General features: G+C 41.3%; 1 protein-coding gene across 1 annotated transcript in view; it reads left to right on the top strand.

Moving 5' to 3' along the window:
• The first annotated feature begins 544 nt into the window (after positions 1–544).
• Positions 545–26,737, top strand: part of LOC106590060 (E3 ubiquitin-protein ligase RNF152) — a 114,167-nt gene continuing 87,974 nt past the window's right edge. The window contains exon 1 of the mRNA XM_014180573.3: positions 545–768. The gene's annotated coding sequence lies outside the window, so the exon portion shown is untranslated. The remainder of the gene's footprint in view (positions 769–26,737) is intronic.

Raw genomic sequence — 26,737 nt, 5'->3', positions numbered from 1 at the left:
CTTATTTCACATGAGATCGTGTTTTCACATGTCACGTGTAGTTTCATGTTCTCACATGTTGACATTTTGCATCCCCATGTTGTCACATTTATTTCACATTCATTTAATGTGAGATCATGTACTCATGTGCTTACATGTCACATGTTGCTTCACTTGTAGTCACATGTTATCACATTAAATCACATGTGATCACGTAAAATTCATCTGTTTTTTGTAAGGGTCACTGAGATAATGGACAGGTCGTAGAAAGTCAGTGAATAAAGAAATTCAGTGTAAACAGGAAACTGACAAATGTGAAGACCATTAATAAAAAGCCAACTTTCCCCTACTTGACTACGCATCGGATCACCTACATTGTGTCACACAAGGTGGCTCTCTCAACACATCAGAGGTGCTAAACTCAAATTGAATTGTTTCACAATACCTAGCAATTAAACAGAACGGTTTTCATAATGGAGTAAAATTAATATTCGAGGGCGTATCCATCTGTGCGGAGGCTGATATATCAAGGGTGAGAGAGCGCGGTGGGAGGGTCTCCGTTTGGTTGGTAGGAACAGGCACACTGTAAACAACCACTCCGTGAAGTAGCTCACTCAAACTACATCAAGGCGAAGCCAGCATTTTTTAAATCGCTGTCAATCCAGTGTAGTCTATACTCGTGCTGCGGGGACAGCCCAGGTACAGACAAAACATATCAAACAGACACTGAAGCCGAATGTGGATTGCTGCTGTACTTTCAGTATAGATGACACACAGCGGATATATAAGGTGAGATTGAGATGATATTGTTGACGTGCAAATTGTATGGTAGGGTTTATTGTTTGAGTAGTCTAAACAATATAAACTTCTTTATCGGATAAGGCTACAAATGTTCAATATCATACACTGTCTGCAGCTTGCTGCCCTCGTTAGCTTGGTGCTTTATCCTCTCTCTGATAATAATGTTACAGGAAACGTTAACCATGTGTTATGACACCGATTACTGCAATAACACATTGATTGCCCTATGGACAGGCACCTTTATATTCTAAAATAATGTAGTCTACACATCAAGCTTCAGTTTGGTTGACAAATAAGTGTATCATGCAATGCATTGATGGGGAGGTCAAAATTCAAGTAAATCACGATTTATTTTAGAAAGCTAATTGGTATTTCAAAATTTCTACCCTGTTAATAATAGTGTTATGTAAAAACTGTGTTACAGTCTTTTTGTAGTTGCTTCTATTTGACTTCAGAGCCCACTCTGCTCCCTCATACGGAGAGAGAAAAGAGAAAGATAGACAGACCATGACATAATAGGAAGGTTTTGCATTGTCTCCAGTTCATCGCATGATTTGCCTATTGCTTGTAGGCCTAGGATATAGAGTAGGGCCTAGTCTGATTTAATCAGGCTGTAATACACAATTAATTGGTATATATCTACAGCGTGAAACGAATGCCTGCAAATTTGTATAAATGCTCCTTACAAGCCAGAATGTTGAATACAATTAAATGTGAACTTACTCTACTGGTTGTCTGGGCGGTTTGTCCTTCAGCTGCTCGAAATTTGAGACAAAATATCCACAGGAAAATATATTGTTTACCCAACATTTTAGAGAGCCTGTAGGTATGTAGTTCGTTTTGGCACCTAGGTAAAATTTGTTTTATATTAGATATTTAGTTTTCTCTCGTCAATAGCTATTGAACCAAGCATGCCATGACAGTGAAACCCGAATATTGCTGTATATACCAATTTATTCAAGTTTTAATGCCATGTGCACATGTACAGTGAAATGCCTTCCTTGCAAGTTCTAAACCCAACAATACAGTATTTCATATCAATGTAGTACTAAATATAACATAAGGTAGAACAAAAACACAAGATATCAAAATAATAAATAAGAACATGAGAAAGCAACAAGCTATACACAGTACAGGGTCAGTTCCAATACCATATTTACAATGTGCAGGGATACTGGAGTGAAAGAGGTAGATATGTATAGGGGTAAGATCACTAGGCATCAGGATTTATGATAAATAGAGTAACAGCAGTGTATATGAGTGTGTGTGCAGAGTCAGTATAAATGTGTGAGAAAATTGTGTGTGTGTGTGTTGGAGTATCAGTGTGCTTGAGTGTATAGAGACAGTGTAAAAAACAAATACAAAGAACAACTCAGTGCATGTAGCCATTTGGTTGCTATTTAGCAGACTTATGGCTTGGAGATAGAAGCTGTTACGGAGCCTGTTGGTGTCAGACTTGATGCACAGGTACTGCTTGCTGAGTGGAAGCAGAAAGAGCAGGCTATGGCTTGGGTGGCTGGAGTCATTAACAATTTTCCGGGCCATCCTTTCACACCACCTGATATACAGGTACTGGATGGCAGGGAGCTCAGTCCCAGTGATATACTGGGCTGTCTGCACCACCCTCTGTAGCACCACGCGATCGAGGGCAGTCCTGTTGCCATACCAAGCAATGATGCACCCAGTTAAGATGCTCTCAATGGTGCAGCTGTATCACTTTTTGGGGATTTGAAAGCCCATGCCAAACCTATCCAACTCCTGAGGGGGAAGAGGTGCTGTTGCACCTTCACGACTGTGCATTTGTGTGTGGACCAATTTAAATCCTTAGTGATTTGGACACAGAGGAACTTAAAGCCTTAATTGTGTATTACAGCCTGATTAATCAGACTAGATACAGAGCTTATTCTGTAGACAGCAATTCAGGCATTGATGGTGGATGTATGATATTGACCCTTTCAACATGTAAATGTTTCATAATTCTATCTACTTTTTTTTTGGGGGGGGGGGGGGGGAGCAAATAGCCCCATAATGTCTCTTCAGGAATGTTGGCGAGTTTACCAAAACTCATTAAGGTCCAAGGAGCTTAAGTTATTTTTGGAGATAGACTGGCTCTGGCAGCCAAAACAGCAAAATACTCCACCTAAACGTGAATCGATTCTCAATTGCAATAGAATTGAAAGATAAAACCCTTTACTTTCATATCACATCAAAAAAGCTTCCTGGACTATCTGCATTGACCCCCTTTTTGCATTAACTCCTTTGTCTCAAATCAAATTTATTTGTCACATACACATGGTTAGCAGGTGTTAATGCAAGTGTAGCGAAATGCTTGTGCTTCTAGTTCCGACCATGCAGTAATATCTAACAAGTAATCTACCACTTCCACAACAACTACCTTGAACACACAAGTGTAAAGGAATGAATACGAATATGTACATAAAAATATATAAATGAGTGATGGCCGAACGGCGTAGGCAAGATGTAATAGATTGTATGGAGTACAGTATATACATATGAGATGAGTATTGTAGGGTATGAAAACATATAAAGCGGCATTGTTTAAGGATGGTGTTCTTCGGCTTGCAAGCCTCCCCCTTTTTCCTCCAAACATAATGATGGTCATTATGGCCAATCAGTATTATTTTGTTTCATCAGACCAGAGGACATTTCTCCAAAAAGTATGATATTTGTGCAGTTGCAAACTTTTTTATTGGGGTTTTGGAGAAGTGGCTTCTTCCTTGCTGAACAGCCTTTCAGGTTATGTCGATATAGGACTTGTTTGACTGTGGATATAGATACTTTTGTATCTGTTTCCTCCAGCATCTTCACAAGGTCCTTTGCTGTTGTTCTGGGATTGATTTGCACTTTTCACACAAAAGTACATTAATCTCTAGGAGCCAGAATGCGTCTCCTTCCTGAGCAGTATGAAGGCTGCGTGGTCCCATGGTGTTTATTCTTGCGTACTATTGTTTGTACAGATGAACGTGGTACCTTCAGGCATTTGGAAATTGCTCCCAAGGATGAACCAGACTTGTGGAGGTCTACAAAAACAATTCTTAGGTCTTGGCTGATTTCTTTTGATTTTCCCATGATGTCAAGCGAAGAGGCACTAAGTTTGAAGGTAGGCCTTGAAATACATCCACAGGTACACCTCCAATTGATTCGTGATGTCAATTAGCCTATCAGAAGCTTCTAAAGCCATGACATAATTTTCTGGAATTTTCCAAGCTGTTTAAAGGCAGAGTCAACTTAGTGTTTGTGAACTTCTGACCCACTGGAATTGTGATACAGTGAATTATAAGTGAAATCATCTGTCTGTTAACAATTGTTGGGAAAATTACTTGTGTCATGCACAAAGTAGATGTCCTAACCGACTTGCCAAAACTATAGTTTGTTAACAACAAATTCGGGGAGTGGTTGAAAAACAAGTTTTAATGACTCCAACCTAAGTGTATGTAAACCTCCGAATTCAACTGTATATGTACATATTTACCTCAATTACCTAGTACCCCTGCATATCGACTCGGTACTGGTACCCCGTGTATATAGCCCAGTTATTGTTACTTATTGTTTATTTATTCCTTTTTAAATGTTTCTATTATTTATATTTTTCTCTGCATTGTTGGGAAGGGCCTATAAGTAACATTTCACTGTTAGTCAAGACCTGTTGTTTATTAGGCATGTGACAAATAACATTTGATTTGATAATTTCACAAATGCAAAATATAGACTTACTGTACACTTTTACTGGCTTTATCACAGTTGCAGCCAACAGTATTTTTCAGTTACCACACATTTCTGGCGACCTTTTTCCATTCCATACAGGTGTTCGGAGCATGCTAGATAACTAATTAGCACAGGTGGTCGCCTCTGTCTTCCTTAAATAGGCGCTGTAACATGGAGATATGGCCGTGTGGGAACACTAACCCTAACCATATAAAGGTGTGTAGTAATTTAACCTTTCGTATTTTTTAATAATTTCTTGCTGATATGAAAGATAAGGACCTTATGCTTCCAATAACGTATGGCAAGCAAAGCGTGTTCACTTGCAGAATGAGCGTCGGGGCTCTTAACAAAAGTCCCCTCGGCCCTTAAGGTAGTTAGTGTATATGAATGGGGTCGGGGACAAAGAGCTTCGATAAGATAATACTGAATATTTGAAAGCCTGTTTTAACAGTAAAGGATACTAATACAATCTGTAAATAAGAATCATTGATGGCATTGACTTGTAAGCATAATCACAAATGACAAGGATAAAAAAACAAGATATTGTTTTCAAAACCAGATGTTTTAGAGCACCACGCATAGCAGAGAGATGGAACATTTGGGGGGAGATTTTCAGTTTCAACATTTCTTTAGCCCCATCCCTCAGCAGTTTACCAAAACAAGAGGTGGAGGTGTCCACTTTGCCCTTTGTTCCCAAACCCCTACTTTCTTTAGATAAATATATGGATACTATCCATTGGATAATTAAGTTTCTTAACTGTGTTGACAAGTATTTTCCAATACAAATTAAAAGGCTGGAAGGTAAGAATGCTGGTGGTCTGTATCTTTTTAGGTTCACAAAGGTGGGCATGGCACTTTGGTCGATGTTTTTGCATACACAGTAGCTGAGGTGTGATGCCAGTGGGAGAATTTTAAAAAAATAACAAAAATAAATGTCTCCAGTATAAATAGAGCAGTGATTGACACTCAGTCTTATTTAATCAATGGGTTGGTGGGAGGACATATGACAAAGAATACCAATTACATTTAGGTTTCAGAATGAATATGCCTCTGTTGATTTTACAGTTGGATAATCTTATGAATAAATAGAGAAATATTCAATGCCAGGGTTATTATCATCTCTTTCATACATCCTTCTATATTCACACCCTTCAGGTGTTTGTCTAGCATCTCCTGGGATCCTTCCTCCCTTTCTCTCCTCCTGTTCTTAATACAGACTTTCCACCCAACTCTCTCTCTTTCTCACCACCCCTCTCCCTCTCTTTATTTCTCCCAGTGTCTCTAGGTCTCTACCCCCCCCCCCCTCTCTCTCTCTCTCTCTCTCTCTCTCTGTGTCTCAAGGTCTCTCCCCCTCTCTATTGCGCCCCCCTCTGTGTCTCTAGGTCTCTCCCCCCTCCCTCTTATCTCTCTCTCTCTCTCTGTCCCATTTTCCAAAACTGCTCCACCACCTCCACTGTCCCCTTCATTTATTTCTCCTTTCCCAAGATGGCTTTCTCAGTACCTTTCCTCCTCCTCCTTTTCTCCTCTCTTCCCTCCATTTGCATCCTGGCGCTACGCTCCACGCATCTGGCTGGAGTCAGATGGCTAATTGTGTCCCATCTGTTGGGAGAGGTCTGTGCTAAATCCAGGCTAAGGCCCTATTCTGAGATGAAGGACAGTCTCTGAAGAGTGGAGTGACGAAACAGATTTCTACTTTTCAATTCATATTACCTCCTTGCCTTACCTTTCGTTGTGGCTGGCAACCTCACATTCTTGGTCCACAGCTCAAATTGACTGTAAATATCACAGTAGCCACTAACCAGTAAGAACAAACTATTTAACAATCCTATCAACTTTTCTTCTAAAACATATTACAATGGTTAATAATGCAACAATTCACAAGCATGTGCAGACAATTAAAGGGTATATTTTCTCATCCGTACACATTAAATTAGCTAACAATACACAGCTAAATCCTGCTAGCTAGCTAACCAACTCTATGCTTAATGATCAAGTAACGTTTACCCCACTGTTTGCATACAGTGTCATTCATATTATAATATAGGCTACAATATAGGTCCAAAATCTCAAGTCACTTGTCCCCCTAAAATGAATTGTCTGTATCACCGTGGGCCAAAAAGGTGACTGAAAATTGTATTTTGGATGCAAGGAACCACTTCACAAAATACATTTAATTATTATCACTGGTATTGACAATGGAAGGCTGCTGGTCTCTTATCCCTGTATTATATCTTCTGCCATTGTGGCTTTGAGCAATGCACTTAGGGAAAACCAGCCACGGCACGGACACCAACATCTTGCTTCCGGACAAGCTAACCTTCTTTGCCCGCGTCGAGGATAACACAGTGCCCAGACATGGCCCGCTACCAAGGACTGTGAGCTCTCCTTCTCCGTGGCTGACTCGAGTAAGACATTTAAGTGTGTTAACCCTCTCACGGCTGCCGGCCCAGACGGCATCCCTAGCCGCATCCTCAGAGCATGCGCAGACCAGCTGGCTGGAGTGTTTATGGACATATTCAATCTCTCCATATCCCAGTCTGCTGTCCCCACATGCTTCAAGATGGACACCATTGTTCCTGTACCCAAGAAAGCAAAGGTAACTGAACTAAATGACTATAACCCATAGCACTCACTTCTGTCATCATGAAGTGCTTTGAGAGACTAGTCAAGGATCATATCACCTCTACCTTACCTGACACCCTAGACCCACTTAAATTTGCTTACCGCCTCAATAGATCAACAGACGATGCAATCACAATAGTACTGCCATATCCCATCTTTACAAGAGGAATACCTATGTAAGAATGCTGTTCGTTGACTACAGCTCAGCATTCAACACCATAGTACCCTCCAAGCTCATCATTAAGCTTGAGGCCCTGGGTCTGAACTCTGCCCTGTGCAACTGGGTCCTGGATGTCCTGATGGGCCGCCACCAGGTGGTGAAGGTAGGAAACAACACCTCCACTTCGCTGATCCTCAACAGTGGTGCCCCAAAAGGGTGTGTGCTCAGCCCCCTCCTGTACTCTCTGTTCACCCATGACAGCGTGGCCATGCATACCTCTAGCTCAATCATCAAGTGTGCAGATGACACAAAAGTAGTAGGCCTGATTACCAACAATGACAAAACAGCCTACAGGGAGGGGGTGATGGCCCTGTGTAATGGTTTATCTTTAGAGACATAGAGGAGTCAGGCGCAGGACACAGGGATAAATGTAAACAAACGTGTTTACTAAAAATATCAATAAATCTTCTCATAGGAAAATACATAGTTTGGAGAAACACCTCCAACTACACACAAAACAGGAAACAATCACCGACAAGACAAACAGGAAATGCAGAGGTAAATAATGAACATAATTAGCGAAATCAAAAACAGGTGTACACAATAAAGACAAAACCAAACGAACAGTGAAACATCGATCGGTGGCAACTAGTAAGCCGGTGACGTCGACTGCCGAACTCCGCCCGAACAAGGAGAGGGGCCGACTTCGGCGGGAGTCGTGACACCCTGGGTGTGTGGTGCCAGGAAAATTACCCCTCACTCAACGTCAACAAAACAAAGGAGCTGATTGTGGACTTCAGGAAACAGCAGAGGGAGCACCCCCTCATCCACATCGACGGGACTGCAGTGGAGATGGTGGAAAGCTTCAAGTACTTAGGCGTACACATCATTGACAAACTGAAATGGTCCACCCACACAGACAGTGTGATGAAGAAGACGCAACAGCACCTCTTCAACCTCAGGAGGCTGAAGAAATTTGGCTTGGCACCTAAAACCCACATAAACTTTTACAGATGCACAATTGAGAGCATCCTGTCGGGCTTTATCACCTACCGGTACAGCAACTGGATGCCCGCAACCGCAGGGCTCTGCAGAGTGTGGTGCAGTCTGCTCAACGCATCATCAGGTGCAAACTACCTTCCCTCCAGGACACCTACAGTGCCCGATGTTACAGGTAGGCCAAAAGGATCAAGGACAACAACCACCCGTGTCACTGCCTTTTTACCCTGCTATCATCCAGAAGGCGAGGTCAGTACAGGTGCATCAAAGCTGGCACCGAGAGACTGAAAAACAGCTTCCATCTCAAGGCCATCAGACTGTTAAATAGCATTTACTAGCACATTAGAGGCTGCTGCCCTATATACATAGACTTGAAATCACTGGCCACTTTAATAAATGGAACACTAGTCACTTTAATAATGTTTACATATTTTGCATTCTCCTCTCATATGTATATACTGTATTCTATTGTACAGTATCTTAGTCTATGCCGTGCTGACATTGCTCGTCCAAATATTTATATATTCTTAATTTCATTCCTTTACTTAGATTTGTGTGTATTGAGTGTATTGTTGTGAAATTGTTAGATATTACTTGTTAGATATTGCTGCACTGTTGGAGCTGGAAACATAAGCATTTCACAACACCCGCAATAACATATACTAAACACGTGTATGGGATTTTGATAACCCCCCACAAAGTAAAATACTGCACCGAAGGATACTGTATAAAACACATGTGGTCTGCCAACCCTCCATCTGGAGAGCTACTGTGTGTGCTGGCTCTTGACTCAACCTTGCTCAAACACACCAGAGTCATAGTTGCAAGGTCCTATTGAGCAGCTGATTTGTGGGGTGTTTGAGCAGGGCTGGGGAAGAAGCCTGCACACCCAGTAGCTCTCCTGGACTCTCCTGGATAATGGTTGGCCACCCTGCAACATTACAATTCCCACCAAATACTTTTTATGTCTATTATAAAATAATTCCCTCACTCAATGAACCAGGGCTCAAATGGCTAAACTGGGCGAGGTAGCTAACTAAAAGTCTTGAATATTCAGTGTTCAGGCCAGGGAGATATTAACAATTTAGGCATTAGGCTACTTGTCAATTAGGCTATTCTATTATTATTATTTATTTTACTTTGTCAGAATACATAGCCACTATTGAATAGAGGAGAATCCTACCCAATTTTGACCACTTGAGAGACTGTTTTACAACTGGAGTATGCAGCATTGGTGTCATCAACTGCACACCTGTATCAACTGTTTGTCGGCCATTTGTGGTTATAGTCTACACGAGTGCCGGTGGAAAGTTATTTTAGGACATCAGACATAAGGACATTAATACATGCTAATAGCTAAATAGTTAAGTAACGAGTTAACCATCCAAACTACACTATGTATTGAATTGGCTATCTAGTTAGTCTGTTGTAGGCTTTATCATTATTGCACCTGCTCGCTCTCTCTCTACTCTGGCAATGGCACACATGGAAACATATACATATACTATACTGTAACTGGGCAAATTACTCATGAACTAGCAATGAATATCAACAAATGTGCACAGGCAGCTAGGTTCACTTTGATCTCAAAAACGCATCTTGCGACTGCATGATTGAAAGACCGCTCGTGCTTGTCAATGCAGGCCACTAATAATTATACTCCAATGTGCTGTGAGATCTGTCAATGCAGGCCTACAATTATACTCCAATGCACTCTGCAGAGATTGGGAGGTAAGTGCATAACACATCGTATCCGAAGGACACTTTAGCCGTGTCTAGACTTGACAGTTCATATATTTTTGTATTGTGATAATGGATTTCTGATCATGGAATTCCGAACACGTCATGAATCTACATTTACATTTAAATGTGTCCACCATGTCCACGTTGTGTCCATTCCCGATCTATATTCAAGTGCCAGTATGCATTCTACAAACTGTGGAATAGGCAACATATGATAATAACATAACAACTGATGGCAGTAGCTAACTACTGTAGCTAAGTAGCCAGCTAACCTCTGTAGCTAGCCATCGAGTTAGCAAGCAACACTAAAGGGATTGCAAATATGTCTCTCATAATTTATTTCGAAATATTAGCTAGCTGGCCCGAGAGGCCGGCAAACACGTTCCCCACACTTTCACACGTTGTAATGAAAAGGTGCCTCTCGGGCCCAAAACACATGTTTTCTGGAGACTTGTGGGAGGAATGCTGATGACGTCGCCCACTATGCGATTTTGGTAGTCTGATTGCATCCAGACTGAGGAGGAATCTGCAAAAAATGACAGATCGGAACACAATCGGACCACAATCGGACCACAAAGCCACTTTTGTGCGTCTTGACCCGTCTTTTCAATGAGATCTTCATATTCTGATAGCAGAAGTTGCATGTAATGTCAAGTGTAGATGACCTTTGATACAATTCTGATCGGAGTAGCCTAATTGTCTGATATTGGGATTTTTGCATAATGTTTTTTACATGTCCATTCAAACAACTTAATCCCTTAATCTATAATCTGCTTGTCCGGCAATTATTTTGACTTGCCCTGTGCAAGCGGACAAGCGTTAATGTCGAGCCCTGCATCATATGAAGTAAAAGCAAATTGCTATAAAAACATTTGCTGTAAGAGTGCTGGCTCAACAATATATTTCTGTTTACACTGCCATGCTTAGAGGGGAGCAATTGTCGGACGAGTGTCGTGTGCTACCTCTGTAGGTAGCGGTCGAGACGTGACAAGTTCATAAGTTTACATTGCATTATGTGTAGCCGATGGTATTTTTGCTAAAAGTCTAAGTGTGAAGACCCTCTCATTTGTGTCAGGATTTTTACCATATTGACTCAGTTCTGCTGGGGGCAATGGCACCATGTTAACCATTTTCAGTGGGCTCAGATTCACAGAAACACATCTTAGTTTTATTCTAGTTGTTCATGGACTCTTACTTGTGCTGTTAGGCTTGGGAATAATGCTCCCTCCCTCTCCCATTCTGTAATATATTTTACATGTATCAACGAGTTGTATTGGTAACATCACTCCTCAGTTTGAAATGCCTCCACCTGCACCATCACGTTCTTGTTAGCGTTGTTGAGGGCAGAAATGCGTGTTTGTGAGACAGAGGACACAAGATCAATCCCAGTGAGTGAGGGAGATACAGTATACTGTTAATCAAGCAACATAAGGATTGGGCTGAAGTGCAGACAGATCAAGACTTCACTCTTTCACTCTTTCTTTCTCTCACTCTTTCTCTCTCTCGCTCTTTCTCTCTGTGTCAAATTCAAGCAGCTTTATTGGCATGAAAAACATTGTGTCAATATTGCCAAAGCAACACTGTATACAATATACATTGTAAAAAATTATGAAGAATTATAATACAAAAATAATACAAATAACAGTAACAGTCAATAGTAGAAATAGAATAAATATAAAAGGCTAAACATGAAAAATGAAACTACAACTAACTTAACTGTTATCCTCAACATTACATCAGTACTACAACTACCGTCATCATCATCACTACTACTACTACTATCATCATCATCATTCAACTGCTATTTTTACCATCACCCCTACTACCCATACCAATACTATTTGGAATAATAATCACAACAATCATAATAATAATAATACTAATAGTAATAATACTACTAATAAATAAGTTACTGCTTACTATGCAGATGTTATTATTCAGTGTCCCTCAGGCTATGGGGGCAAATACATATTTGGCTGGAAGAGGAGCCGTTGCTCCTTCGCCCATGAGTATTTTAATTTCTTTCTCTCGGTTTAATAAATAAAAATGTGGAATAAATGTAGTAGTTTCTGTGAATAATTAATGTCTTGGTGACAAATATTTCTCACAGTAAAGGAGAAAGTGCATCTCTGTTTCTACCTCCCCTCTCATGTAGTTACCACATACACCCTCCTCTTTGGGTAGCCATGTTTTTTTTCAGTCTGCCAGTTTCTATTGCCAGTTGGTGGTCACTCAGCCTGTACTTGGTAAGGATCTGTCTCTGCTTCGTATCTCTGACAGTGTAGAGATAATCAGCCAATTCATATTCTCTGTTGGGGCCAGATAGTAATTTAGTCGGCTTTGGGATTTTGTTTTGTTTTTCGTTGTAAATATTGTTGTAAAGATGAGTCCTTTTAATTGGTTAATGATTTTGTTAATTTGAATTCTTTCTTTTGAAGCCGTTCTGGTGTCAGCTTGGCTGGTTAGGTCCAACACGAGCTGACTGAGAGGGCTTGTTTCTGTGCTCAGCTCTTAGGTTTGAAGTGCTTTAAATTGGAGACTTGAATTTAGTTGTTGACAAAATTGTAATGATCTTTTTTTGTACTTTCATTACCACTGGAAAGCGACCTAATCCTGCACTAGATGAATTAGTTGGGGCAGGGCCTCAACTTTGGTTTTAGAAGTGGGGGGAACATAATTATTATTATTATTATTATTATTATATTCGTTTTTTTATCCAGTTGGATAAACACTCGAAACAGCCTACCCGACTGCTCGGAGGCATTCGCATAGTCCTAAAGCACACCTCTCTCGCACTCTCTCTCTTCCTATATCCTTTCTCTCTCTCTCTCTTCCTATATCCTTTCTCTCTCTTCCTATATCCATAATTTCTCTCTGTCTTTCTCTCGCTCTCACAATCTCTCACACTTCCGATGTCCCTCCTCTCTCTCTCAATCTCTCACTCTTTCTATATACCTCCTGTCTCTCTCTGTCACGCCCTAACCATAGAGAGCCCTCTGGGTTCTCTATGGTGTATAGGTCAGAGCGTGACTAGGTGGGTTTCTAGCGTTTGTATTTCTGTGTTTGTATGTTTCCCAATTAGAGGCAGCTGGTAATTGTTGCCTCTAATTGGGGATCATATTTAGGTAGCCCTTTTTCCCACCTATGTTTGTGGGATATTGTTTTGTGTGAGTGCATTCAGCACCACGTAGTTCATATTCGTTGTATGTTTAAGATTTCATTGCAAATAAGATGTGGAACTCAACACACGCTGCACCTTGGTCCGTCCATTATCACGACCATGACACTCTCTCGCCGCCTCTCTCTCTCTCTGCTTTATTGGCATGGAAAACATATGCTTATATTGCCAATGCAAGTAAAATAGATGATAAACAATAAAAATGTACAGTTGTAACTAGTACGATGAGAGTTGGGAAGCAAGTTCAGGGAGTGTTTTAAAAAATAAACACAACATAATACAAAATAAGAAACAAGAACAACGCACAGACATGACACAGGAACAGAAATAATAACGCCTGGGGAAGGACCCAAAGGGAGTGACATATATAGGGAAGGTAATCAGGGATGTGATGGAGTCCAGGTGAGTCTGACGCGCAGGTTTGTGTAACGATAAGCAGCCTGGTTACCTGCCGGAGAGGGAGCACACGTGACAACAGTAAACATTACACTCACAAAATGTACAAAGGAATAGACATTTCAAATGTCATATTATACAGTGTTGTAATACAGTGTTGTAACAATGTGTAAATAGTTAAAGTACAAAAGAAAATAAATAAACATACAGTGCATTCGAAAAGTATTCAGAACCCTTTACTTTTTTTGTTACGTTACAGCCTTATTCTAAAATGTATACACATTTTTTTTTAATTAATCAATCTACACACAATACCCCATAATGACAAAGCATTTTTGCAAATGAATAAAAAAAAGACATATCACATTTACATAAGTATTCAGACCCTTTACTCAGTACTTTGAAGCACCTTTGGCAGCAATTACAGCCTCAAGTTTTCTTGGGCACACTTGTATTTGGGAAGTTTTTCCCATTATTCTATGCAGATCCTCTCAAGCTCTTTCAGGTTGGATGGGGAGCGTCGCTGCACAGCTATTTCAAAGTCTCTCCAGAGATGTTCGATCGGTTTCAAGGCTGGGCTCTGGCTGGGCCACTCACGGACATTCAGAAACTTGTCCCGAAGCCACTCTTTCGTTGTCTTGGCTGTGTGCTTAGGGTCCTTGTCCTGTTGGAAGGTGAACTTTTGCCCCAGTCTTTGGTCCTGAGCACTCTGGAGCAGTTTTTCATCAAGGATCTCTCTGTACTTTTCTCCCTTCATCTTTTCCTCGATCCTCACAAGTCTCCCGGTCCCTGCCGCTGAAAAACATCCCCACAGCATGATGCTGCCATCACCTTGCTTCACCGTAGGTCTGAGAGTTTTTAGGTGCCTTTTTGCAAACTCCAAGCGGGCTGTCATGTGCCTTTTACTGAGAAGTGGCTTCCAGCTGGCCACTCTACCAGGTCTGATTTGTGGAGTGTTGCAGAGATGGTTGTCCTTCTGTTAGATATTCCTATTGGAGCGCTGTCAGAGTGGCCATCAGGTTCTTGGTCACCTCCCCGATCAAGGCCCTCCTCCCCCGATTGCTCAGTTTGACCTGGTCGGCCAGCTCTAGTTAGAGTCTTGGTGGTTCCAAACTTTTTCCATTTAAGATTGATAGAGGCCACAGTGTTCTTGGAGACCTTCAATGCTGCATACATTTTTTTGGTACCATTCCACAGATCTGTGCCTGTCTCGGAGCTCTACAGACAATTCATTTTGACCTTTTTGCTCTGACAATCACTGTCAACTGTGGGACATTAAATAGACAGGTATGTGTCTTTTCCAAATCATGCCCAATCAATTGAATCATGTCCAATCAATCAATTGAATTTACCACAGGAGGACTCCAATCAAGTTGTAGAAACAGCTCAAGGATGATCAATGGAAACAGGAAGCACCTGAGCTCAATTTTGAATCTCATAGCAAAGGGTCTGAATACTTATGTGAATAAGGTATTTGTGTTTTTTAAATTTCTGGAAACCTGTTTCCCTTTGTCATTATGGGCTATTGTGTGTAGATTGAAGAGGAAATTATTTGATTTAATCCATTTTAGAATAAGGCTGCAATGTAACAAAATGTGGAATACACTGTAAATATGGGTTGTATTTACAATGGTATTTGTTCTTCACTGGTTGTCTTGTGGCAACAGGTCACAACTATGGCTGCTGTGATGGCACACTGGTATTTCACCCAATAGATATGGGAGTTTATCAAAAGTGGATTTTTTTTTCAAATTCTTTGTGGGTCTTTGTAATCTGAGGGAAATATGTGTCTAATATGGTCATACATTTGGCAGGAGGTTAGGAAGTGCAGCTCAGTTTCCACCTCATTTTGTGGGAGAGTGGGCACGTAGCCTGTCTTCTCTTGAGAGCCAGGTCTAGGGTGGTCTCTCTCAATAGCAAGGCTATACTCACTGAGTCTGTACATAGTCAAAGATTTCCTTAATTTTGGGTCAGTCACAGTGGTCAGGTATTATGCCACTGTGTACTATCTGTTTAATGCCAAATAGCTTTCTATTTTTTTATTTTTTTTATTTTATTCTTTCCAATGTGTCAAGTAACTATCTTTTTCTTTTCTCATGATTTGATTGGGTCTAATTGTGTTGCTGTCCTGGAGAGCCCCAGGACCAGCTTGCTTAGGGGACTCTTTTCCAGGTTCAGCTCTGTGTAGGTGATAGCTTTGTTATGGAAGGTTTGGGAATCGCTTCCTTTTAGGTGGTTATAGAATTTTAACGACTCTTTTCTGGATTTTGATAATTAGCAGTTATTGGCCTAATTCTGCCCTGCATGCATTATTTGGTGTTTTACGTTGTACGTGGAGGATATTTTTGCTGAAGTCTCAATTTGGTGTTTGTCCCATTTTGTAAATTCTTGGTTGGTGAGCGGACCCCAGACTTCACAACCGTAATTGGTAATGAGTTCTATAACTAATTCAATATTTTTTTGCCAGATTCAAATTGGTATGCCGAATGATGTTCCTTTTGATGGCGTAGAAGGCCCTTCTTGCCTTATCTCTAAGATCGTAAACAGCTTTGTGGAAGTTACCTGTGGTGCTGACATTTAGGCCAAGGTAGGTATAGTTTGTGTACTCTAAGGCAATGGTGTCTATATGGAATTTTTATTTGTGGTCCTGGCAACTAGATCTTTTTTGGAACACCATTATTTTTGTCTTACTGAGATTTACTGTCAGGGCCCAGGTCTGACAGAATCTGAGCAAAAGATCTAGTGCCCTCCCCAATTTGTTGATACACTATATGACAAATGATGTGGACACCTACTCGAACATCTCATTCCAAAATCATGGGCATCAATATGGAGTTGGTCCCCCCTATGCTGCTATAACAGACTCCACTCTTCTGGGAAGGCTTTCTACTAGATGTTGGAACATTGCTGCGGTGATTTGCTTCTATTCAGCTATGAGCATTCGTGAAGTCGGGCACTGATGTTGGGTGATTAGGCCTGGTTCATAGTCTGCGTTCCAATTCATCCCAAAGGTGTTCAATGGGTTTGATGTCAGAGCTTAGAGTCTTGGTGGTTCCGAACTTCTTCCATTTAAGATTGATGGAGGCCACTGTTTTCCTTCAATGCTGCATACATTTTTTTGGTAACTTTCCACAGATCTGTGCCTGTCTCAGAGCTCTACAGACAATTAATGGGGTTGATGTGCAGGCCAGTTACACCACTCTAGCCGATGCTTAGCATTGCGCATGGTGTTCTTAGGCTTGTGTGCGGCTGCTTGGTCATGGAAACCCATTTCATGAAGCTCCCGATGAACAGTTCTTGTGCTGACGTTGCTTCCAGAGGCAGTTTGGAACTCGGTAGTGAGTATTGCAACCGAGGACAGACGATTTTTAACCTCTATGGGCTAGGTGGGACGAACCTTTGATGATCTTCATCAGATGACAACCCTAGGACATTATGTTATACAATACATACATGTTTTGTTCAATCAAGTTCATATTTATATCAAAAACCAGCTTTTTACATTAGCATGTGACTAGCATGTGACTAGCATTCCGACCGAACACTGCCGGTGAATTTACTAAATTACTCACGATAAACGTTCACAAAAAACATATTTATTTTAAGAATTATAGATACAGAACTCCTCTATGCACTCGATATGTCCGATTTTAAAATAGCTTTTCGGTGAAAGCACATTTTGCAATATTCTAAGTAGATAGCCTGGCATCACAGGGCTAGCTATTTAGACACCCAGCAAGTTTAGCACTCACCAAAGTCAGATTTACTATAAGAAAAATGTTATTACCTTTGCTGTTCTTCGTCAGAATGCACTCCCAGGACTTCTACTTCAATAACAAATGTTGGTTTAGTCCCAAATAATCCATTGTTATATCCAAATAGCGGCGTTTTGTTCGTGCGTTCAAGACACTATCTGAAAGGGTAAATAAGGGTGACGAGCATGGCGCATTTCGTGACAAAAAAAATCTAAATATTCCATTACCGTACTTTGAAGCATGTCAAGAGAGTGAAAGTAAAAGCATGCTATCCCCTCATGCACAAGCCTCAGTCTAATGGCCCTCTGATAGAGCACTTGCCAAACGCGCTAATGTGTTTCAGCCTGGGGATGGAATTACATCGTTCAGCTTTTTCCCGCATTCTGAGAGCCCATGGGAGCCGTAGGAAGTGTCACATCATGCCAGAGATCCCCTGTATTTGTTAGAGATGATCAAGGAGGGCAAGAAATGGTCAGACAGGCCACTTCCTGTAAGGAATATTCTCAGGTTTTGGCCTGCCAAATCAGTTCTGTTATACTCACAGACACCATTCAAACATTTTTAGAAACTTTAGGGTGTTTTCTATCCAAAGCCAATAATTATATGCATATTCTAGTTACTGGGCAGGAGTAGTAACCAGATTAAATCGGGTACGTTTTTTATCCGGCCGTGCAAATACTGCCCCCTAGCCCCAACAGGTTAAGCGCTGCGCGCTTCAGCACTCGGTGGTCCCATTCTGTGAGCTTGTGTGGCCTACCACTTCGCTGCTGAGCCGTTGTTGCTCCTAGATGTTTGCACTTCACAATAACAGCACTAACAGTTAACCGGGGAAGCTATAGTAGCTTAGAATTTTGACAAACGGACTTGTTAGAATCAAATTAAATTTTACTGGTAACATAGATGTTTAGCAGATGTTAACCTCTATGGGCTAGGTGGGACGCTTGCGTAACAGCCACTGGCAGCCTGTGGCGCGATTTTCAAAACCGTAAAAATCCTATTACTTCAATTTCTCAAACATATGACTATTTTACAGCTATTTAAAGACAAGACTCTCGTTAATCTAACCACACTGTCCGATTTCAAAAAGGCTTTACAATGAAAGCAAAACATTAGATTATGTCAGCAGAGTACCAAGCCAGAAATAATCAGACACCCATTTTTCAAGCCAGCATATAATGTCACCAAAACCCAGAAGACAGCTAAATGCAGCACTCACCTTTGATGATCTTCATCAGATGACAACCCTAGGACATTATGTTATACAATACATGCATGTTTTGTTCAATCAAGTTCATATTTATATCAAAAACCAGCTTTTTACATTAGCATGTGACGTTCAGAACTAGCATACCCCCCGCAAACTTCCGGGGAATTCGCTAACATTTTACTAAATTACTCACGATAAACGTTCACAAAAAGCATAACAATTATTTTAAGAATTATAGATACAGACCTCCTCTATGCACTCGATATGTCCAATTTTAAAATAGCTTTTTGGTGAAAGCACATTTTGCAATATTCTAAGTACATAGCCCAGGCATCACGGGCTCGCTATTTAGACACCCGGCAAGTTTAGCACTCACCATAATCATATTTACTATTATAAAAGTTTGATTACCTTTTGTTGTCTTCGTCAGAATGCACACCCAGGACTGCTACTTCAATAACAAATGTTGGTTTGGTCCAAAATAATCCATCGTTATATCCGAATAGTGGCGTTTTGTTCGTGCGTTCCAGACGCTATCCGAAATAGTAAAGAAGTGTCACGCGCATGGCGCAATTCGTGACAATAAAATTCTAAATATTCCATTACCGTACTTCGAAGCATGTCAACCGCTGTTTAAAATCAATTTTTACGACATTTTTCTCGTAGAAAAGCGATAATATTCCGACAGGGAATCTCCTTTTCGGCAAACAGAGGAAAAAATCCCAAAGGCGGGGGCAGTCGGGTCACGAGCATAAGCCCAGTGTCCCTTGATCGGCCACTTGAGAAAGGCGATAATGTGTTTCAGCCTGGGGCTGGAATGACGACATTCTGTTTTTACCCGGGCTCTGAGCGCCTATGGACGACTTGGGAAGTGTCACGTTAGAGCAGAGATCCTTAGTAAATGATAGAGATGGAAAAGAAGTTCAAGAAATGGTCAGACAGGCCACTTCCTGTAAAGGAATCTCTCAGGTTTTGACCTGCCATTTGAGTTCTGTTATACTCACAGACACCATTCAAACAGTTTTAGAAAATTTAGGGTGTTTTCTATCCATATGTAATAAGTATATGCATATTCTAGTTACTGGGTAGGAGTGGTAACCAGATTAAATCGGGTATGTTTTTTATCCAGCCGTGTCAATACTGCCCCCTAGCCCTAACAGGTTAATGCGAGTGTAGCGAAATGCTTGTGCTTCTAGTTCCGACAGTGCAGTAATATCTAACAAGTAATATAACAATTCCCCAACAACTACCTAATACACACAAATCTACATTTTACATTTTAGTCATTTAGCAAACGCTCTTATCCAGAGCGACTTACAGTAGTGAATGCATACATTTCATACGTTTTTTTTCTTTCTGTGATGGCCCCCCGTGGGAATCGAACCCACAAGCCTGGTGTTGCAAACACCATGCTCTACCAACTGAGCTAAAGGGATGGAATAAGAATATGTACTTATAAATATATGGATGAGCGATGGCCGACCGGCATAAGGAAAGATGCAATAGAAGGTATAAGATACAGTATATACATATGAGATGAGTAATGTAAGATATGTAAACATTATAAAAGTGGCTAATTCCTGTTTAACAATCTGATGGCCTTGAGATAGAAGCTGTTTTTCAGTCTCTCGTTTCCAGCTTTGATGCACCTGTACTGACCTCGCCTTCTGGATGGTAGCGGAGTGAACAGGTAGTGGCTCGGGTGGTTGTTGTCCTTGATGATCTTTTTGGCCTTCCTGTGACATCGGGTGCTGTAGGTGTCCTGGAGGGCAGGTAGTTTGCCCCCGGTGATGCGCTGTGCAGATCGCATCACCCTCTGGAGAGCCTTGCGGTTGAGGGCAGTGCAGTTGCCATACCAGGCAGTGATACAGTTGCGCCTTCTTCACCACACTGTCTGTGTGGGTGAACCATTTCAGTTTGTCTGTGATGTGTATGCCGAGGAACTTAACTTTACACCTTCTCCACTGCGGTCCCTTTGATGTGGATAGGGGGGTGCTCCCTCTGCTGTTTCCTGAATTCCATGATCCTCTCCTTTGCTTTGTCGACGTTGAGTGAGAGGTTGTTTTCCTGACACCACACTCCAAGTGCCCTCACCTCCTCCCTGTAGGCTGTCTCGTTGTTGTTGGTAATCAACCCCACTGCTGTTGTCGTCTGCAAACTTTATGATTGAGTTTGGGGCGTGCATGGCCATGCAGTCATGGGTGAACAAGGAGTACAGGAGTGGCTGAGCACGCACCCTTGTGGGGCCCAAGTGTTGAGGGTCAGCGAAGTGGAGATGTTGTTTCCTACCTTCACCACCTGGGGGCGCCCTGTCAAAGTCCAGGACCCAATTGCACAGGGTGGGGTTGAGACCCAGGGCCTCCAGCTTAATGATGAGCTTGGATGGTACTATGGTGTTGAATGCTGAGCTGTAATCAATGAACAGCATTCTTACATAGGTATTCCTCTTGTCCAGATGGGATAGGGCAGTGTGCAGGCGATTGCATCATCTGTGTAGCTGTTGCAGCGGTATGCCAACTGAAGTGAGTCTAGGTTGGCCGGTAAGGTGGAGGTGATATGATCCTTGACTAGTCTCTCGAAGCACTTCATGATGACAGAAGTGAGTGCTACGGGGCGATAATCATTTAGTTCAGTTATCATTGCCTTCTTGGTGGCCATCTTGAAGCATGTGGGGACAGCAGACTGGGATAGGGAGCAATTTAATATGTCCGTAAACACACCAGCCAGCTGGTCTGCGCATGCTCTGAGGACATGACTAGGGATGCTGTCTGGGCCAGCAGCTTTGCGAGGGTTCACACATTTAAATGTCTTTCTCATGTCGGCCACAGAGAAGGAGATGGGGGGGGGCCGCAGTCCTTGTTAGCGGGCCACGTTGGTGGCACTGTATTAACCTCAAAGCGGGCAAAGAAGGTGTTTAGTTTGTCTGGAAACAATCCGTTGGTGTCCGTGATGTGGGTGGTTTTCTTTTTGTAGTCTGTAATTGCCTGTAGACGCTGCCACATACGTCTCGTGTCTGAGCCGTTGAATTGCGACTCCACTTTGTCACTTTGTCCCTATACTGACATTTAACTTGTTTGATTGCCTTGTGGGGGGAATAACTTCACTGTTTATATTTGGCCATATTCCCAGTCCTCTTTCCATGGTTAAATTCGGTGGTTCGCTCTTTCAGTTTTGCGCTAATGCCGCCATCCATCCATGGTTTTTGGTTACGGAAGGTTTTAATAGTCATAGTGGGTACAACATCTCCAATGCACTTCCTTATAAACTCACTCTCCGAGTCAACGTATAGATCGATGTTATTCTCTGAGGCTGCCTGGAACATTTCCCAGTCCGTGTGATCAAAACAATCTTGAAGCGTGGATTCCGATTGGTCAGACCAGCATTGAATGGTTCTAGTCACGGGTACATCCTGATTCAGTTTCTTCCTATAGGATGGTACGAGCAAGATGGAGTCGTGGTCCCTATACAGAAAGGGGCATCCTATGACAGTTCCAGGTTTAAAGTCACTGAGCTCTTCAGTAAGGCCATTCTACTGCCAATGTTTGTCTATGGAGATTTCATGGCTTTGTGCTCGATTTTATGCACTTGTCAGCAACGGGTGTGGCCGAAATAGCCATTTTGTTTTCAACAGTGGAGATTTGTATAAACCTTGCTGTCGGTCTCTGACATTTGCAACATTGTTTCAATATTCAAATTCGATCTCCGGCTGTCCCATAGTAATGAACGTGTCGGGAGGAGACAGAGAGGCAGGCAGCGTTTCTCAGCCAGTCGAAATCATGAATTAGCTGGCTTCTTTTTTATGGATATATTCCACAAATATCAATTGAAAAAAGGTTAAACGAAATGCAGCTAATATGCAATCTTTCCAGCTTCAGTTTGAAGTGATTGGGTTACTGCAGCTGCGTTATTTGATAGCTCCTCTGAACAACAATGTCCTTACGAGTGAGCACATTTTCTATGCCAGGCAAAATTGCCCCTCATTAGCTCATTGTTATGGATGTATCCAAATAAATGTCACTAGAAAACAGCTTTAAAAAATGCAAATGAAGCTACTTTGCTGTTATTCTGGCGTTACTTTTTGACGTTACTGTTAATTAGCCGTAGTTGGCTAACTACAGTAGCAAGCAAGGAATAAGAACGTTGCCAGTCAGTATGGCAATGCAACATTTAGAACGCGTCCATAGATACAGAACAAAAAGACTGGATCTTGTCTCAAGCAACCCTATATTTGTGTCGGAACTGTATCTTTTGGAAGGATGAAATAGTATGAATAAATTAATCAATAAAGTTTTTAATTACAATGTCAATCATTCTTTGAATATGTTGGTAACCCGTTGTATAAAACACAATGCCCTCGAAGCGGGTGTTTGGACCAAAAAAAAGTAGTGCACTGTATAGGGAAATAGGTTGCCATTTTGGATGTACTCACCCACTGACTTGGCCATATATCCTTAATGACAGTATTAAATGCATTTCCGAACCCTTTCTTGAGCTCCGGTATTTAATAAATACTGTTTTTCTTTCTTTCTCACCTACTAGCTTTGCTACAATGTCTCCAAATTTAATCAATCACCATCTCTGGGATGTCTAAACCAAGAACACATCTTCCTGTTAATAATTACTGTTATTTCTAGCTTCCTGGATGTATTGTATACTTGGCTTGCGTCCCAAATGGCACCATATTCCCTCCATAGTGCTCTACTTTTGACCAGAGCGCTATGGGAACCCAATGGGAGCTGATAAAAAGTAGATCACTACATGGGGAATAGGGTGCAATTTGGGACGCAGTGGGCAACGGCAAATGTGTCCATTGTTGTCAGATCAAATTAATTTACTCTGCTTCCAGCGTGCCACTAAGCCAAAGAGGTAAGGTAGAGAGGTAGCATCTGCCGTGGTGGCAGTGATTATTTTAGCATCTGCAGCAGTGGTTATTTTGTTGTACTGTGTGCTGTAGCTAACCCTTCACAACATTGAAAGGGGAAAGAACGCATTACCACACTAACCAGTTGTTTTCAGAGAACAGTTTCAGTGCACACCATGGCTTCACAGCACAGGTGGTCTTCTGTTACATTTTGTTTTGTTCTGAACAGACCTTGTTGTTTTGTGTACGTACATACGTACTGTACGTTAGTAGGTAGTGTACTAGCCAGTGTGTGTGGGAGGTTGGGACACTGCAGTGACAGTGGTGAATGAATGGCATGGTTTGATACTGTTCAATTAATTTAATTCCAGCCATTACTATTAGCCATCTTACCCTCACAAGCCTCTATTGTGTCATGTGTTGGGTCAATTCAGTTGTAACACTGATGCTTTGGCAATATTAACTCAATGTTTTTCAGGCAAATAAAGCAATTTGATTTTGAGAGAGAAACATAGAGATTGCAATGAATGGCTGTCACAGTAACATTGATAGTTGCAGTGTAATATCCCTGAGTTGTGAATGTCTAACCCTATACAAACGATATAATGATGTAGAGACAGTAGTGCTCTATAAAGGGAATAGGGTGCCATTTGGGACACATCCAGTGTAATTTACTTGGTACAGTCATTGACTTGACACTGCACATGACCCATGACCTTTTTATTATCCAGTCGAAGAAATGCAGCCAATGGACTAATCAAGCATAGTTCACTTCCTACCACTCAGATGTGTGGCTTAAACTCTCTCTTTCTCTTTCTGCTTATTCAGATTGAGGAAGGTTGGATGAGCAACCTTGGAGGAGCAGACTGGCGAAGAAATGTTTTCTTTTCAATGTATTTTTTATTACATCCTAGCCTTCCCTTTTGTTCTACCTGGAAATGAATGTTGAAAGTTCAATTTATGTTCCTAAAATGTAATAATGATGGTGTTGCTGCTTCCTGTTGACAAGTAATTTTGATAATAGCGCAATGTCAAAACACAGTTTTAACATTTCCAAATCCATAACCAATATGCATAAACAGTTAGTGATATATTGAAAACTGAAATGTACTATCTAAACATACAGTTGAAGTTGGACGTTTACATACACCTTAGCCAAATATATTTAAACTCAGTTTTTCACAATTCCTGTCACGGTTGTCGTTGGTAATGGAGGACCAAAACGCAGCAGAGTTGAGATAGTTCATTTTGAACTTTTAATAAACTCAAAACGAACATCCAAAAATAACAAAATAAACTCACGATTTACAGACAGTCCTGTTATGCTTACACACGCTAAACACGAAACAATCTCCGACAATTAAACAGACAAACACACCCAACTAATATAGGACTTCCAATCAAAGGCAACACCACACAGCTGCCTTCAATTGGAAGTCCACCCTAATTAACCAAACATAGACATGCAACTAACTAGATCAACATAGAAATACGTAAACAAGGAACAGTGCCCAAAAACCCTGGAATACTTAAATCAAATGCCCTTTTTAGAAAAACACCACCCCTAACCACATAAAACAAATACCCTCTGCCACGTCCTGACCAAACTACAATACCAATTAACCCTAATACTGGCCAGGACGTGACAATTCCTGACATTTAATCCTAGTAAAAATTCCCTGTCTTAGGTCAGTTGGGATCACCGCTTCATTTTAAGAATATGAAATGTCAGAATAATAGTAGAGAGAATTATTTATTTGAGCTTTTATTTCTTTCATCACATTCCCAGTGGGTCAGAAGATTACATACACTCAATTAGTATTTGGTAGCATTGCCTTTAAATTGTTTAACTTGGGTCAAACATCTCGGGTAGCCTTCCACAAGCTTCTCACAACAAGTTGGGTGAATTTTGGCCCATTCCTCCTGACAGAGCTGGTGTAACTGAGTCAGGTTTGTAGTTGTCCTTGCTCACACACGCTTTTTCAGTTCTGCCCACAAATTCTCCATAGGGTTGAGGTCAGGGCTTTGTGATGGCCACTCCAATACCTTGACTTTGTTATCCTTAAGCCATTTTGCCACAACTTTGGAAGTATGCTTGGGGTCATTGTCCATTTGGAAGAGCCATTTGCGACCAAGCTTTAACTTCCTGACTGATGTCTTGAGATGTTGCTTCAATATATCCATATAATCTTCCATCCACATCATTTTCTCACCTCAAGATGCCATCTATTTTGTGAAGTGCACCAGTCCCTCCTGCAGAAAAGCACCCCCACAACATGATGCTGCCACCCCCATGCTTCACGATTGGGATGGTATTCTTCGGCTTGCAAGCCTCCCCTTTTTCCCTCCAAACATAACGATGGTAATTATCGCCAAACAGTTCTATTTTTGTTTCATCAGACCAGAGGACATTTCTCCAAAAAGTACGATCTTTGTCCCCATGTGCAGTTGCAAACCGTAGTCTGGCTTTTTTATGGCGGTTTTGGAGCAGTGGCTTCTTCCTTGCTGAGCGGCCTTTCAGGTTATGTCGATTTAGGACTCGTTTTACTGTGGATATAGATACGTTTGTACCCGTTTCCTCCAGCATCTTCACAAGGTCCTTTGCTATTGTTCTGGCGTTCATTTAAACTTTTTGCACCAAAGTACGTTCATCTGTAGGAGACAGAACTCATCTCCTTCCTGAGCAGTATGAAGGCTGCATGGTCCCATGGTGTTTATACTTGCGTTCTATTGTATGTACAGATTAACGTGGTACCTTCAGGCATTTTGAAATTGCTCCCAAGGATGAACCAGGCTTGTGGAGGTCTACAATTTTTTTCAGAGGTTTTGGCTGATTTCTTTTGATTTTCCCATGATGTCAAGCAAAGAGGCACTGAGTTTGAAGGTAGGCCTTGAAATACATCCACAGGTACACCTTAAATTGACTCAAATAATGTCAATTAGCCTAACAGAAGCTTCTAAAGCCATGACATAATTTTCTGGAATTTTCAAAGCTGTTTAAACGCACAGTCAATTTAGTTTATGTATACGTCTGAACCACTGGAATTGTGATGCAGTGATAAGTGATAATTGTGATAAGTGAAATCATCTGTCTGTAAACAATTGTTGTAAAAATGACTTGTGTCATGCACAAAGTAGATGTCCTAACCGATTTACCAAAACTATAGTTTTTTAACAAGACATTTGTGGAGTGGTTGAAAAATGAATTTTAATGACTTCAACTGTACATGTACAACAATAGTAATCATATCACTTCCTTTTTTTAACGAGCACCTTATAAACTGCACACATACCAAAAACCCTACTGTTG

The sequence above is a fragment of the Salmo salar genome, chromosome 29 (genome assembly GCF_965601325.2).
Source record: "Salmo salar chromosome 29, fSalSal1, whole genome shotgun sequence".
In the NCBI taxonomy this organism is placed as follows: Eukaryota; Metazoa; Chordata; class Actinopteri; order Salmoniformes; family Salmonidae; genus Salmo; species Salmo salar.
The sequence above is the reverse complement of the archived record's forward strand: the minus strand, read 5'-3'. Positions and strand labels throughout refer to the sequence as shown.